Below are 15,000 nucleotides of genomic sequence, written 5' to 3' on the forward strand. Positions count from 1 at the left end.
CTGACAATATTTTGCATTCCTTCCATTATATAAATTCGCGAATCTCTCTCTCTCTCTCTCTCTCTCTCTCTCTCTCTCTCTCTCATTAAAGATTCGTATTCTTGAAACAGGAACCCTTTCCCCTCTTTCTATATTCTTTCATTCCACATAGTAGTAATATTATTATAATGTGTATGTTTTAAGTTCTAAACTTAGGTATCTTCTTTTGATAAAAAGTCAACCATTCATTGCATGTTACATAAGCATGTTCATTTCCTATTAGAAAGAACATTAAATATATTCAATATTGAAATTTTCAGTCAATATTTTCTCTTAATCATTAATCTGAAAAGATAAGTCCCCCTAAATTGCTGGAAATTGAATATGTAAGCAAGGAAATATATTGTCATTGTTAGAATTAAATGCATATCATGAATGGCTAATGTAAATATGACTGAATCAAAAAACTCTTGTTTGATCAGCAGCTTCTCTTCTAGAATAGATTAGATTGCGTTTGTTTACTGAAGGCACCAAGCAAACATCCAAGGACTCGTGGAAAAAAGTTCCCATTTCCAAACAGATCATGATTTATTTTTCTTCTGCAGTGAGGAGACGGCTCTTGCAATCATGATTTCCAGTATTTGTTGCAGATTATCATCCAATTTATGTTCAGTTTTGAGGTCATTCGTCATGAAAAGTAAAACTGCAATTTTGCAACTTTTTGTCGGTTAAAAGTTACGAGATATTGAACTGACCTAAGAGTCGAGTGAATGGTTCCTAAAGAGAGTAGATAGCCTTAAAATGTAAAAAAAAAAATTTAATAAAAAAAACGAAAGACAACATGCCTAAAACTATGATTGCTTATGTCTCGAGTGATGAAGATAAAGTTAATCTCTGTATATCGCTTCTTTAATGCAGTTCTATGTATTTACAAAATAAAAAAAAAATAGTCTTTCTTTTCCTACAGAAGCTCTCACCTTGACCTGTGATATTCTACTATGAGATTCAGGGTCTCTGTAACACGGTTTTTTTGACTTTGCTCTTTGTCAAAGCATCGGGTGTAGCTGAAAGTTGACATATGTATATTTTACAACCACACACAAATTTTGTCAGCATTATCAATAACCTAAACCCGATAGTTCTAATTTTTATAGAGTAAAAATGATCTAGCCGACGCCATGGCCAATGATTACGAGCCAAGAGTCGAAAAACATTCATTACGTAAGCAAGGTAAACGGCTCCGACCCAAAGACTTTATGAATGGCGGAACGATACATAGATGTGGGTGGGGTATCAGTGCTAGCGTAGTAATACTACTGTAGCAGTAGTGCCGCAACAGTATAGCAGTAATAAACATGAATTAAACGTTTAGGCCAACTGCTGGGATCCTTGAGGATCATTTAGCACTTCTTACAACTACTCGAGAAATTAGTTTTTATAGCCAGAAGATAAATGTTCTAATCCAACAATGCCCATGATAGCCTCCAGTGTTATCCTGAATTATAAACGAGGCGAAAGTGTGGAGCCTCATGAAGTCACCATTCTGACGATAATTATTGGTGAAGGTTTAAAGCCAATATACGGTACCGCTATTTTTTTTTCAGTAAATAGGTAGATAGCCAATAAATAAAAATTGTTTGAAATTGGATATAGCAGTTATCAAATCAAGCTTGTCTACTATGTTTTTAGAAAATTACCAACTATTCCCTACATCTTGTCAATCTGATTGTGACCTATAAAGTAGACTGTAATTTCTTTGGAAACTTATTTTAGGAGTTAGACTAATAATCGTAGTGTTTTTGTATTTATTAACATATTTTGTTGGTTTGTTCATTATGACAATTACCAGTGGAGAGGTTCCAGAGTTCATAAAGGTGTACTGCTTTGCTTGTATTTAAATTTGTATGTCATTTAGTTGCCAGAGGTTTAGCCTTCGTTACGTATAGCCAATCATCCATCGAGGAAAAGAGGGAAGAAATGCTGTCATAAGTTACGTAACGAGTGCGTTCGAAACCTTTTCTCTGAGTAAGTTGGCCCCGTCTTCAAAAAAGGTCACTTTTACATTATAAGTACCAAATTTATTCAACCTACGTAGTGCAGAATACAACTCAAAAGGTTTATGTGTTGATATAATATGTATTCTGAATAAGCGTTATATTTATGAAATGCATAGATAAAAAGTTTATTGCGAAAAAACCATGTTACAGAGGCCCTGAATCTCATAGTAGATAAGATTATTACCTTAACATGAAAATTTCCCTAAACTCATTTATAATCTCTGTCTTTATTTTAACAATATCCACATGATATGGTTTCACAAATTAATATATATATATATATATAATATATATATATATATATATATATATATATATATATATATATATATATATATATAGATATTAAACCTTCCATAGTATAATAAAATTTCATAAATAAAGGACAAAAGAAAGTTATGTTTTTGTGTATGATAAATTCCAATCATTTCATGAAAAAATATAAATGTAAATAAAACGCAAAGCTCGAAATCTTGCACAAATACTTATGGTTCTTCTATTTAAAGAAAAATATTGATATCTACAGCTCAATAATTTACACTGATTCACAGTTGCTAAAAGAGTAAAGATTTTAACTTTTTCTTTCATGAAAAGTAACCAAATTAAAATTTAAGGTTTATCCAAGCTGTAGAATACATTTATTGATATATTATGCACGTTGCATAAATTAACTGCATAGAAGAAATCATAAGTTGCTGCAATACAATGGAACATTCCCTGGTGAAAGGATACCACCTAAAAGGCTTACAAGCCTCTTGCCTTGAGATCCATGGCAACCTCACATCAGGTCACCTCAGATATCAGGCCATTCTCGGAGTTCCTTGAGTGTCCGAGTCGGCGGTCGGAAGTCCATAAGCAGTGATAATATGGCACAAATCCAACGGTAATCCAAACTGCTATTTCGAATTTATATTTCATGAATTTGTCAAACAAGTAAAGAGCACTCACTATCGTTTGCAAGAACAATAAACAAGTGTATATCGCACGTGAGTATATTGTAAAAATGTTATCAGTTATGCGTAATCATATATCCTGGTTTTTTATAATGCTATCGTTCACTCACAGTGAACTTTGCCATTCGCGTGCAGTTTATTTGCCTTTTAATTCTATCCGTTAAATACAAATGATAAATGGTTGAAATATATTCACCTTTATCACATAAACTGATCACTTGCCTCACCTCAGTCTACTTGATACCTCTTTATCCTTCAGGCTGTTCAGGGATAAGTCAGAAAAAACTGCATTGACGGCAAGTGAAATTAAATTAGATTTCGAACTGATTCTGTAATTTTCACCCCATTTTTTAGCCTCATGTTAAGGAGACAAATGAACACCTTTCCTAACGCTGATTTGTTGAGAGCGTATCTTTTGCGATTAATATACATATTTAAATGTTTTAAATAATGCATTAGTGTATAAAGCCCTCGTCAAAGAACCAAATTTAACACAGTATTATTTAACAATTATTTTGATAGAAGAGAACGTTGTAACACGTGGTTGTTTACTGAATTTAGATAGTCTACCACAGTTCTATAACTGCATATTTGGATATGGTGAATATTTCTCTCCCTTTCTTTGTCAGTAAATAAATGGAAACTCCTAATTAACAATAAGGGCAAAGAATCTCTCTCATTGGTTCTCAAAGGCCAAACTTATTTCACTTGACAACTGCAATCCTGACGCCACCCTACTCCAATCATTTATCACCACATTTTAGTATCCTAACCATTTACGGAGATGATCAGCACTGAACTTTCTAGTACTTTTAAAGTTACATCAACTATCTTATGTCCTCTCTCCGAGTCAATTTACATTTTATAATATATTGTTTCTTTAATAGTGTTTTTCTAATAAAGGAAATTAAATAATGAGTTTTAGGTAGTGAACGACTGTTAAAACCATACTTAAGTATAAAAAATTTAATATTTTCTTAATGAATCCTTGATTGCGCACAAATGAGCTCTAACATATTCAAAGTAATATTATTTACGATTTTGAATAAGGTAACTATAAGGTTCTTGCATGAAAACCTCAGAGACCTTTTTCTTTTCCTTTACTTCCTTTGACGGTAACAGGTTCTCAGATGGAGGATGTTTTAAAGAAATTATACATAAGGAATTTACATTTTGCTACCTGACAGGCAAAAGATAATCGCTTCAAAAGTTGCCAGGTGACACTTTCGTAGTTTGTTTTGCAATATGTGACTATGAAAATGAAATCACTTCATTAGCTGTCTCATCTAAACCATGATTAATAAGGCAGCGGCGTTGAAAGTTTAGCCACTTTTCAACATTGAACAGTCATTAGCGTCATTAGATTAAAAACAACCGTTATAGATTGAAGATTCACACTACTTTGCTATCCACCAATTGAATTTTCCCATTATATCACTCCGAAACAGGGTATTGGGCATGGTGAAAATTATGATTGATGTCGATGATCATCACTTGAGGAGAGGCTTGATACAATTCTCTACAAAATTTAGCCATATCTAGCAACCCAACATCACTTTTGTAAAGTAAAATTAGATTAAAATACCTTCATGCATTTAATAAAAGAACAACAATTATTAGAAACAAAAACGAAAGCAAATTTCCATTAGTTCCCATGGTTTCCAAATGAGAAGTAAATCTAATGTATTCAAACGACTCAAACCTAGATACGTAGGAGGCAATTTTCCGTCTGATGCTTAACCTAAGTCCAATATGACGACTGAATCGACTTGCCCTTGTCTCTCCGTTAGCACTCGGACCTGTTCAAACAGTGAACCGGTCATTATATTTTGTTCTCTGGTGAAAAACTGCGAGCAATGAAGTCCTTCCTCCGACGTCCTGGCTCAAATCTATGCATGTCCCATCCACGGACAAAGGTAATTGAATTGGCAGTCGATTTGTCGGCCTTCATCTATTATTCCTCGCACTCATTCCTCATTCGCAACTGTTCTCCTATTCCCATGATCCTATTATCTTTTCTCCTTCAGAGACTCTAGTGATTTTTTACTGTGCAATTGTGACATGTGGAAATTCATTGTGGAGGGTTATTAGATCTGTGTTGGTCATGCTTACAGTAATTTCGTTGTATTAGCATTTCATTTAATATTTGATATATCTCGTATTTTGCATAGTTTCATTTTAAGCACTGATTAGTTACATAAGCTTTCCTGTTGTTATCCCGAGTGTTGTAATGTTGCCTACTTTGAAGAATCATGTAGACTAAGTCGTTGTGCGCCGTCTTCTATAGTTCAGCAGTGCAACTCAACATTAACTTCCAGTACCATACTTGGGATAGTAATCCTGAGATTCCAGTGACAGCAATCCTTGCTTACAGTGTTCCACCTAGTGTGTGTTGTATTTACTATTATTATTAAGAGTTCGAGCCATGTATCCATGCCCTGTCCCCCTACACCAGATACCCCCAAAGTAAAATCATACATCCCGGCCTTCCCTTCCCATGTTAATTTTCCAGTATATGTCAAACTAATCCTTTAGAAAGCAAAAAGGATACAATGTTTAATACCCTCAGACTTTTACGGCAATGTAAATCTACCTTTGAAAAAGATTAGCTTCCAAAAAAGAACGTTTTTAGAATACATCGAATTTGATGCAGGAATATATGGCTGAAACGTTGACTAAAAGTTAGAATAATTTTTAATGAGCAAATGTTTTCGTAATTACCGTTTTTTTATGAAACAACCGCGTATTTATGCCCATCTCTTCTTTCTCCGTCTTCTGTTTCAGTCAGAGGTGAGGACGAAAAAGAAGGAACTGAAAGAAGTCCATGCTTTTAATCAGCGGCAGGAATGCCACTGTTAAGGTTTCTCACTCTGCTTCCATTTCATCTGCTGCCCTTTTCATATCGCAAGTTAGTCACATAACATAATTGTGGAGAAATAATATTTGAAGCTTTCAATGTGGGGAGATATTTTGATTACATCCGTTGTTGTAGACATTCCGATATGTATTCGTGTGTCTGATATCGGTAAGGCTTGCGCGCACGCGCGCATCTAATCATCATAAGTATCTTAGTTCTTAGTGTCTGAAGCTAATCAAGGGTATTTGTATTTTTTCAATGATGAAGATTTTTATTACCAGTGATAAATAATAATAGTAAAACCTATATGATTTAAAACACGAAGACAGTAAAGTTAGGAAAATAGAAGTATGGCAACTCCTTTATAATAGTGACAAGAGAGCAGTAGACGATGCCGTCAGCTACAGGAAAAATATTACAAAAAATGCAGACGTTTTGTTGGAACGAAAACTGTTGCTGGAAAACAAGAAATCCTAAACTCTGACCTATTTGATGATATCCTTCTGGGAGGCAGCGCACGTGTGACCATAAAGATACTTTTATTTATGGAACTTTAAAACTTTTTGCATTAAAATTAAATAGAAAAAATCATTTATATAAAATTCTTGGTTCAAAAATAAAATAAATGAAAATTGTCGATATTCTTTAGAAGCTCATTACAAAAAATAGTTTTACCTTTACATTTATAGACAGAATCACATGTCATCATATATATATATATCTATATATATATAGATCTATATATATATATATATATATATATATATATATATCTATATATCTAGATATATATATATATGCATACATACAAATCTATCTATCGATATATATATATATATATATATATATAGTATATAGATATATATATATATATATATATATAGATATCTATATATATATATATACATACCATATATATATATATATATATATATAATATATATATATATATATTATATATATATATATACAAACTAGACAATTCCTTTATGAATACGTTCTCATTTATACATTTTAGAATAGAATTTTCCCTTTCGTGAGTACAGTTTAGATGAATAAATCTCATGGAACCCTTACCCTGTAATTCCTTTCTAGTTTATTTTTTCTCAAGAGACTAGTCTTCCTAATCGTAAATTATACCCTGAGTACTTGGAGGAACAATTTTCCCATTGTTTACTGACATTCGCTATACAAATAACAGTCAGTTACTGGAACAAATTACTTTTGATACCATTATTCGTGACATGGAAATTATCGTTATCATCATTACTGTTTACGCTATTACAGTAGATTCTCTTCAATTTATTAATTATGTGTCACCGTCCCCACTCAAGCTTATTATTAAATTTATTTATGAACACTTCATCAAAGGAAGCTTAACAAAATACTGACACCTGATAACACTTACGACATCAGTAAAATATGGAATGGGAGCTTTATATGATAAAAACAGAGCGACGAAGAGCTGGAATGATGCAAATGAGGTCGGAGAGGGGGTTACCTTTCCCATTAGGCAAAGGAGACAACTTACGCGAAGTGATTTCAGATTCAGTATTATTTTTACTTAGAGTTAATAAGTCCTAATAAAAAAAACATTATTTAGAGTATTGAGAATAACGTGGAATGAGAACAGAGACAGAGATTTACTTGTTCGCAAGAGGCCGCGTGGTTCTATTTTTTTTTAACAATAATGCAACGCACATGACTCTTAAACTTGTCTAGACGTCAATTGAGGTCGCATCATCTTTCGTAAGATCGTCTAGAAGGATTCTGCATAAATGTTTCAAGTATGTCTGATACCTTTCTTTTCATTTTAGAAATTAGAGATTCTTTTGTATTGAAACTGCTCAATATTCTTGATAAATTAAATCTTATATCTCTCGATTTGTCAAAAGATAATTTTTTGGCACGTAAGTACCTTAAATATGAAATGGAAAAACTTTGTGACGTCACTAATTTCATTTTCTTAGGAAAAATTCTATAATGATATCTTTTTATATGTAGAGACTTTTATTGTCCTAAATCATGTCATAATAAATATTATTTATGATTGTAATCCCACTTTCTCTTTGTATCGTTTTTAAAGAGAATTCTCAAAATAATAGCTGTATCTCGCCTAAATTGATTAGGCCCAGCCATTTTGGGTCAGATACCCTCTTTTGTGAGGCAGATGTCATTTTGGGAGCTCTCTCTCTCTCTCTCTCTCTCTCTCTCTCTCTCTCTCTCTCTCTCTCTCCTCGTGCGAGAGAATTTTAATTTGATTTTCACATTAACCTTAAATCTTATACTTAGTGGTTGGTCACTTATAAGTTTTAGATTTATTTAATTAATTAGTGATTACTTGTGGAATCTGAACAGACGATGTAAAAATGCGTAACGTACGTAAGTGTTTATTGGTGATTTCGAAAAAGGCCTTCTAAAATTGACATACCTTAAGGTAAGAGTTTTTTAATAAGTTCAGTGAACTTAACTTGAATCTACAAAGTAATTGAAATAATGAAATTATTTAGGTTATTCCAGGGGAACTGTTTGTCATTTTTTTACATTTTGGTGTTGGTGATTTTTTTTGCGCATTTATCCATTTTTCTCATTAAAGTGTGTTCTTTATATATGTTCTGTGTGATTAGTGCCTTCTTAGTGTTTTTGCTATTTTGGTATTTTTCACATTTTTCTGTTTACATTTGCATTAATAATTGGTTTCATTAACTTAGGTGTATTTATTTTATTGAATAATCGTTAAATACTTAACTGACTTTAACACTTGTGAATTACTTTGCATTTACTTAGAATTCTTTTCAAATTTTTGTTACTCAACAGTTAGAATTTTACTTGAATAATTTAATTCCTTAATCAATTATCAAGAATTGATTAAACTTTGTGAGATTGTGAATTTCACTTATAAATTTTTATTTTAATAATAAATATTTGCATTTAACATTTTTATGATTGTTTTTTTTACCAGTATATTCAATTTTGTTAAGGGAGAAATTTAGAGTGGTAAATGGACAGATTTCCTTCAATTTTATTGAAGTCATATAAGATTACCTCACACCTGTTTTAATGAAGTTAGTCTGATTTCTTGCGTGATTAATAAGTTTTGAGGGATCACTGTTGCCTTTGGAGTTATCAGTCATATTTTCTCCGTGATGAAAATACAAGTGTCTGGCTGCTGTAAGGTAACAAATTTTCATTGGTAAGTTTAATGACCAGATATTTGGACGCTTTATCGCAGGTTTAAATGGTGTCCAGACCGGGAAACAGATCACATTATCACTCTAGTTTATACTGGTGGTGTTAGGGATATATTTTGTTAGGAGGGTGACCATATAGTTATTTGTTTTTTGCATTTATTATGCTGAATTATTAGATGATAACTTAGAGAAAATGGCTCAGTTCAATGTTCAGGAATTTTTAGCAGCCCCTTCCATTCAAGTGTCATCTGAAACCTCTCTGACTAAGGCACAGCGGAGCGCTTTAGCAGCAGCATATGGTGGTTATGTGTCTAGTAGTATGGTAAATGCACAAGTAAGATGCATTGCTATGGAAACATTGATAGACTCTGGTAGAATAACTGATAAAGATGAGTTATAATTAGCTCAAGAGTTGATGAATGTAGCACAGGCTGATCTTATAAATAAGCAAGATGAAAAGAAAGTGACGCTCAGTTAGAGCTTAGATGCATAGAAAAAGAAGAAAGATTAATCAAGCTGAAAATGTAGGCTGAAAGAGATAGGCTGCAGACTGAAAGAGAAAGGGTAGACAGGGAAAAATAAGAAAGAAGAAAAAGAGAAGAAGAAAAGACAGCAGAAGAGGAAAGAGAAGTTGCAAGACATGAATGGGAGATGGAATTGATAAAAGCTAGATCTAAGTTACCTGTGACACCTAACCCTCATCAAAGTAATCAAGACCCTGTATTTGATGTAGTAAGAGCGCAGACGTTAATCCCTAAGTATCTCAATTGGTAAAGGGAGAAGTGCTTATTTAGCCTTAGCAGCTGAACTGTGTAAAGAATACAAGGTACTTAAACACAATGGGCTACAAGACCCCGGGGTACTACAATGAAAGTTTCAGAAATTTGAGAAAAGATGAGCAGGTAACCTTCTTAGACTATGCTTATAAAGTGAGAAGGTGTTTTAAATGATGATTGGAGGCTGCTAAAGTTAAAACCTTTGATGAGTTAGAAGAATTACTTGTTCTTGAACAATATCTTAGGGGAATTCCTGAGCATATAAGAGTCTATTTGAGAGAGAGAGAGGTTAAGAAACTTGACAAGGCTGCTACACTGAGTGAAGATTACAATATGATTAGTAGCAAACGAAATTACAATGTCAATTACCAGAATCAACAATACCCAGGTTTTAAGTCTCATCCAAGTTTCAGGAACTAATTTAATGGAAAACCTACAAGTGATACTACCAAGAATACATGAGGTAATACACCTCAGCAAGCTAATGTGAAATCCTCATCCAATTTCTAATTAACAGCTGTCAAAGCCAGTTGGTCAAGTAGTGAAAGGTGACCAGGTGAAACAAACCACAAAGACTAGTGCGGGAAAGAATCCGACTACAGAGAAGGCTGAAACTGAACAAGCTGAGTATTTAGCAACCAGTGGAAATGTAACCTCAAGCAGTGGGTGGCTGAGCAGTTTAGAGGATTTTAAGCCATATATCTATGAGGGTACGCTGTCATCTCAAAGAGGGAGTGTGCAGGTACCACTCAAGATATTATGTGATACAGGGAATAACCATAGTGTGGTAGTACGTGGTGCTCACCCTCAGTTGGAGAAGAGTCTCACAGGAGTTTCAGTTATTTTGAAGTGTAGAGGAGGAGAGGAAGTAACTCCTTTATGGCGTTTACACCTGTCATGTGAATTGGTGACAGGGAATGTTGATTTTGCTGTGAAGGACTCACTGGCTGTGGAATGTGAACATATTCTGTTGGGTAATGAAGGTGGTAGTGAGCCATTTATTCCTTGTCCTGTAGTGACAGACAAACCATTGAAAATCAGCCGTACGGTAGATTTGGAGAAGAATAACCCCCACCTGTTTCCTAGTTGTGTAACTACCAGGAGTATGAAGAGGACTACGCCTGTAAGTGAAGAAACTGAGGATTCACACACCCAAGAAGAATCAAGTGAAGGATCTTTGAGCTTAGAAGAATTGTTCCAGGGATGTGATGTCTCCCTTAGTGCTGACCAAGAAGAGATTTCTCAAGAAGACGAAGAAGAATCTGTTGTTCTTGAAGAGACTCCGAGTAGTCAAAGTGTTCTTGAAGATAGTAGTGAAACTACAGTAGCTGAGTTAACAGATATTGAGAGTTCAACCTTTGAAGTTGGTCAAGTGACAAGAGAGGAGCAAATGGACTTGAAGAAGAAGGATGCATTGTTAGCTCATTTGTTCTTCAGAGTTGTTGATCAAGAAGAGATGCAACAAACTCCTACCTGTTATTATCTAAAGGAAGGTTTGCTGATGAGGAAGCATAGACCTGCAGATGTTCCAGTTGCTGAATGGGGTGAATATCATCAAATTTTTATTCCATATCCATTGAGGAAGCAAGTGGTAGCAGTAGGTCACGAGTCTGGACATATGGGAATCAGGATGACTGTGGAGATCATGAAATATTTTTTTCTGTCCTGGACTTCACAGAGATGTTAGCAGGTTCTGTTGTGAGTGCCATACCTGCCAGATAGCAGGAAAACCGAATGAAACCATTCAGAAAGCCCCCCTACAACTTATACAAGTTGAAGGAGAAACACTTTAGCAAAGTGATTACAGATGTGGTTGGACCGCTGCCAAAGACGAAGAAGGGAAATGAGTATTTGTTGACATTAATGTGTCCTATGACAAGATATCCATAGGTGATCCCGGTTAGAAATTCATCTGCCAAGATAGTCGCTGAAAAACTAGTGGATTTTTTCTCAAAGTCTGGTAAACCAGAAATAGTACAAAGTGATAGAGGGAGAAATTTTACTTCCAAGTTATTCCAGGATATGATGAATTTGTTAGGTGTGAAACAACAGTTATCAACTACTTATCATCCAGGGACTCAGGAGCCTTAGAAAGGTTTCACCAGACATTGAAAAGTATGCTGACAAAGTATTGTTCTGTGTCAGGAGGAGAATGGGATGTTGGTTTACCCTTTATGTTATTTGAAGTTAACAATACTTATAAAGAAAGCATGGGGTGTTCACCTAATAAGATGATTTAATTGGAAAGAAAATCAAGAGGAAATCCAATGAGAGTGTGTGAAGAACTTGAGGAAAAGGTTGAAAGACATCAGGAAATTCTCTTTAGAAAATTTGAATGTGAGTACAAAAAAAATAAAAAGGAGATATGATGCTAAGACAAAGCTAAGAAGTTTTAGTATTGGTCACCAAGTGTTAGTGTTCTTACCTGTCAAGAGATTTCCCTTTACCAATAAATTTCAAGGTCTTACACGATAATTGAGAAGTTAAGTGTTAGAACTCATGTGATTGAAACACCAGAAAGAAGAAAACGACAAAGGAAGATACATATGAACCTCTTGAAACCTTACTTCTCAAAAACTAAAACTGAAAGTGTGTCAATAACCCAAACAACTTCATCTACAGAGGACGATGATGGCTATAAATTTGGAGCTGAAGGCAAGATAAATAATTCTTCAAATTTGGAAAATTTGTAGGATAAACTGAAACATCCGAGTGTTGAACAAGGTGAAGAATTAAGTTAACTGATTAGAAGTTTCCCAGAAATTTTTGCATATGCACCTACGCGTACGATCTGACCAAGCATGAGATCAAGATTCAAGATGGAAAACCATTCAAGCAATGAGCTTATCGCTTATCACCTTATTATCGAGATGTTTTGAAAAAAGAAGTTGAATATTTCCTGCAACATGGATAAGGAGAACCCATTGTTTATTTAGGATGTGTACTGATTATAGGAAACTGAATTCCATCAGTATGGCTGACAATTATTCTTTGCCTCTTATTGATCAGTTACTTGATAATATTGGGCAAGCCAAGTTTGCTTCCAAGATAGACTTGTTGAAAGGATATTATCAAATTCCCTTAGATAAGAATGCTAAGTTTCTATCAGCTTTTATTACTCGTTTTGGACTATATCAGTATACTGTTCTGCCATTTGGTCTAATGAATGCACCTGCAATATTCCAATGAGTAATGGATAAACTGCTAGGATTTATAGAAGGAAGGGGTGTATACCTGGATGACATAGTGATTTACTCTACAAAATGGGACGAACATCTGAAGATTCTGAAGAAAGTCTTCTAGAAACTACGAGAAGCAGGACTAACAGTTAACCTAGAGAAGAGTGAGTTTGGAAAGACGACTGTTCAGTATTTTTGGTTTGAAGTTGTGAACGGCCTTCTCACTCCAGTAAATGCTAATGTGGAAGGTATCCGTAAGGCTACTCCACCTACTACTAGGAAACAGCTACAGAGATTTTTGGGCATGACTGGATTCTATCATCGATTCTGTCCAAATTTCTCAGCCGTAGTAACTCTCTTGACTGACTTAACTAGTTCCAAAGCTAAGTTTGTTTGGACTCCAGAGTGTCAAGAATCCTTTGAGGAAGTAAAAACCATTTCAACTTCAAGACCAGTACTTCAAAACTAGTACTTCAAGCTCCAGACTTAAATAAGAAATTTGTGATACAAGTTGATGCCTCTGATTGTGGAATTGGAGCTATCCTACTTCAAGAAGATGAAAATAACATTTACCGTGCAGTGTGCTTCATGTCTTCGAATTGAAACAATATCAGTTAATATAGTCAACAATCGAGAAGGAAACTTTAGACTTAATCACAGCATTGAAAAAGTTTGAAGTGCATGTGAACAGACCTACGAATGAAAAAATGTTTGTGTTGTCTGACCACAATCCATTATCATTTATACAGTAGATGCAAAATTATAATCAAGGTATAACAAGGTGGTCTTTGTGCTTGCAACAGTATAATTTAGAAGTACAGCACATTTAGTGGCAAGAACAATATAGTTGCAGATTATTAATCCCGTTGTGAATCGTTGTATTCAACACCGGGATAACCAATCTTCTAGGTGGGGGCATCTTATGCTGTTGTTTTCGCAAGCATAAACTTCCCCTCAGTAACTGAATGACTGTCTTGAACTTGTCGAGAAGTCACGTGAGGTTACATCATCTTTCGTAAGATCGTTCTAGAAGGATTCTGCATAAATGTTTCACGTATGTCTGATACCTTTCATTTAATTTTAGAAATTAGAGATTCTTTTGTATATAAACTGCTCAATATTACTGATAAATTAACTCTTATATCTCTCGATTTGTCAAAAGAAAATTTGCTTGCTTGTAAGTACCTTTAAATATGAAATGGAAAAAGTTTGTGACGTCACTCACGGAAATGGCAACATTAATTTCATTCGAGAAAATTCTATAATCATAAATTTTATTTTAAGTGACTTTTATTGTCTTTAGTCATTAATAAATATTATTTATGATTGCAATCCCACTTTCTCTCTCTTTATCGTTTTAAAAGAGAATTGTGAAAATAATAGCTATATCTTGCCTAAAAGGATTCGGCCCAGCCCTTTTGGGTCAGATACCCTCTTTTGTGAATTAAGCACCCATAGAGAGACATATGTCATTCAGATATCAGAGACGATTCGTGATTGTTGTGTTCTTGCGAGAGATTTCAATTTGATTTTCTCATTCACGTAAAATTTCATACTTAGTGGTTGGTCACTCATAAGTTTCAGATTTATTTAATTGTTTAGTGATTATTTGTGAAATCTGAACAGATGCTGTAAAAGTGTGTAACATGTGCCTCGTATGTAAGTGTTTATTAGTGGTTTCGAAAAAGGCCTTCAGATTTGGTATACCTCAAGGTAAAAGTTTTTTAATAAGTTCATTGCGCTAAACTTATACTAAAAAAGCACTTGTAATACTGAAAGTACTTATGTTATTCGAGGGGAACTGTTTGTCATTTTTTCACATTTTGGTGTTGATTTTTTTGTACATTTATCCATTTTTCTTATCAAAGTGTGTTTTTTATATATGTTCTGTGTGATTAACGTTTCTCAATGTTTTTGCAATTTTGGTATTTTCCACATTTTTCTGTGTTTACATTTGCATTCACAATTGGTTTCATTAACATAGGTGTTTTTATTATATTGTATAATC

General features: G+C 34.0%; 1 protein-coding gene across 2 annotated transcripts in view; it reads right to left on the bottom strand.

Annotated features, from left to right (window-relative positions):
* Nucleotides 1-15,000, bottom strand: part of LOC135215283 (putative neural-cadherin 2) — a 653,807-nt gene that overhangs the window by 148,224 nt on the left and 490,583 nt on the right. The gene's annotated exons all lie outside the window — the stretch shown is intronic.

The sequence above is a fragment of the Macrobrachium nipponense genome, chromosome 5, assembly GCF_015104395.2.
Source record: "Macrobrachium nipponense isolate FS-2020 chromosome 5, ASM1510439v2, whole genome shotgun sequence".
In the NCBI taxonomy this organism is placed as follows: Eukaryota; Metazoa; Arthropoda; class Malacostraca; order Decapoda; family Palaemonidae; genus Macrobrachium; species Macrobrachium nipponense.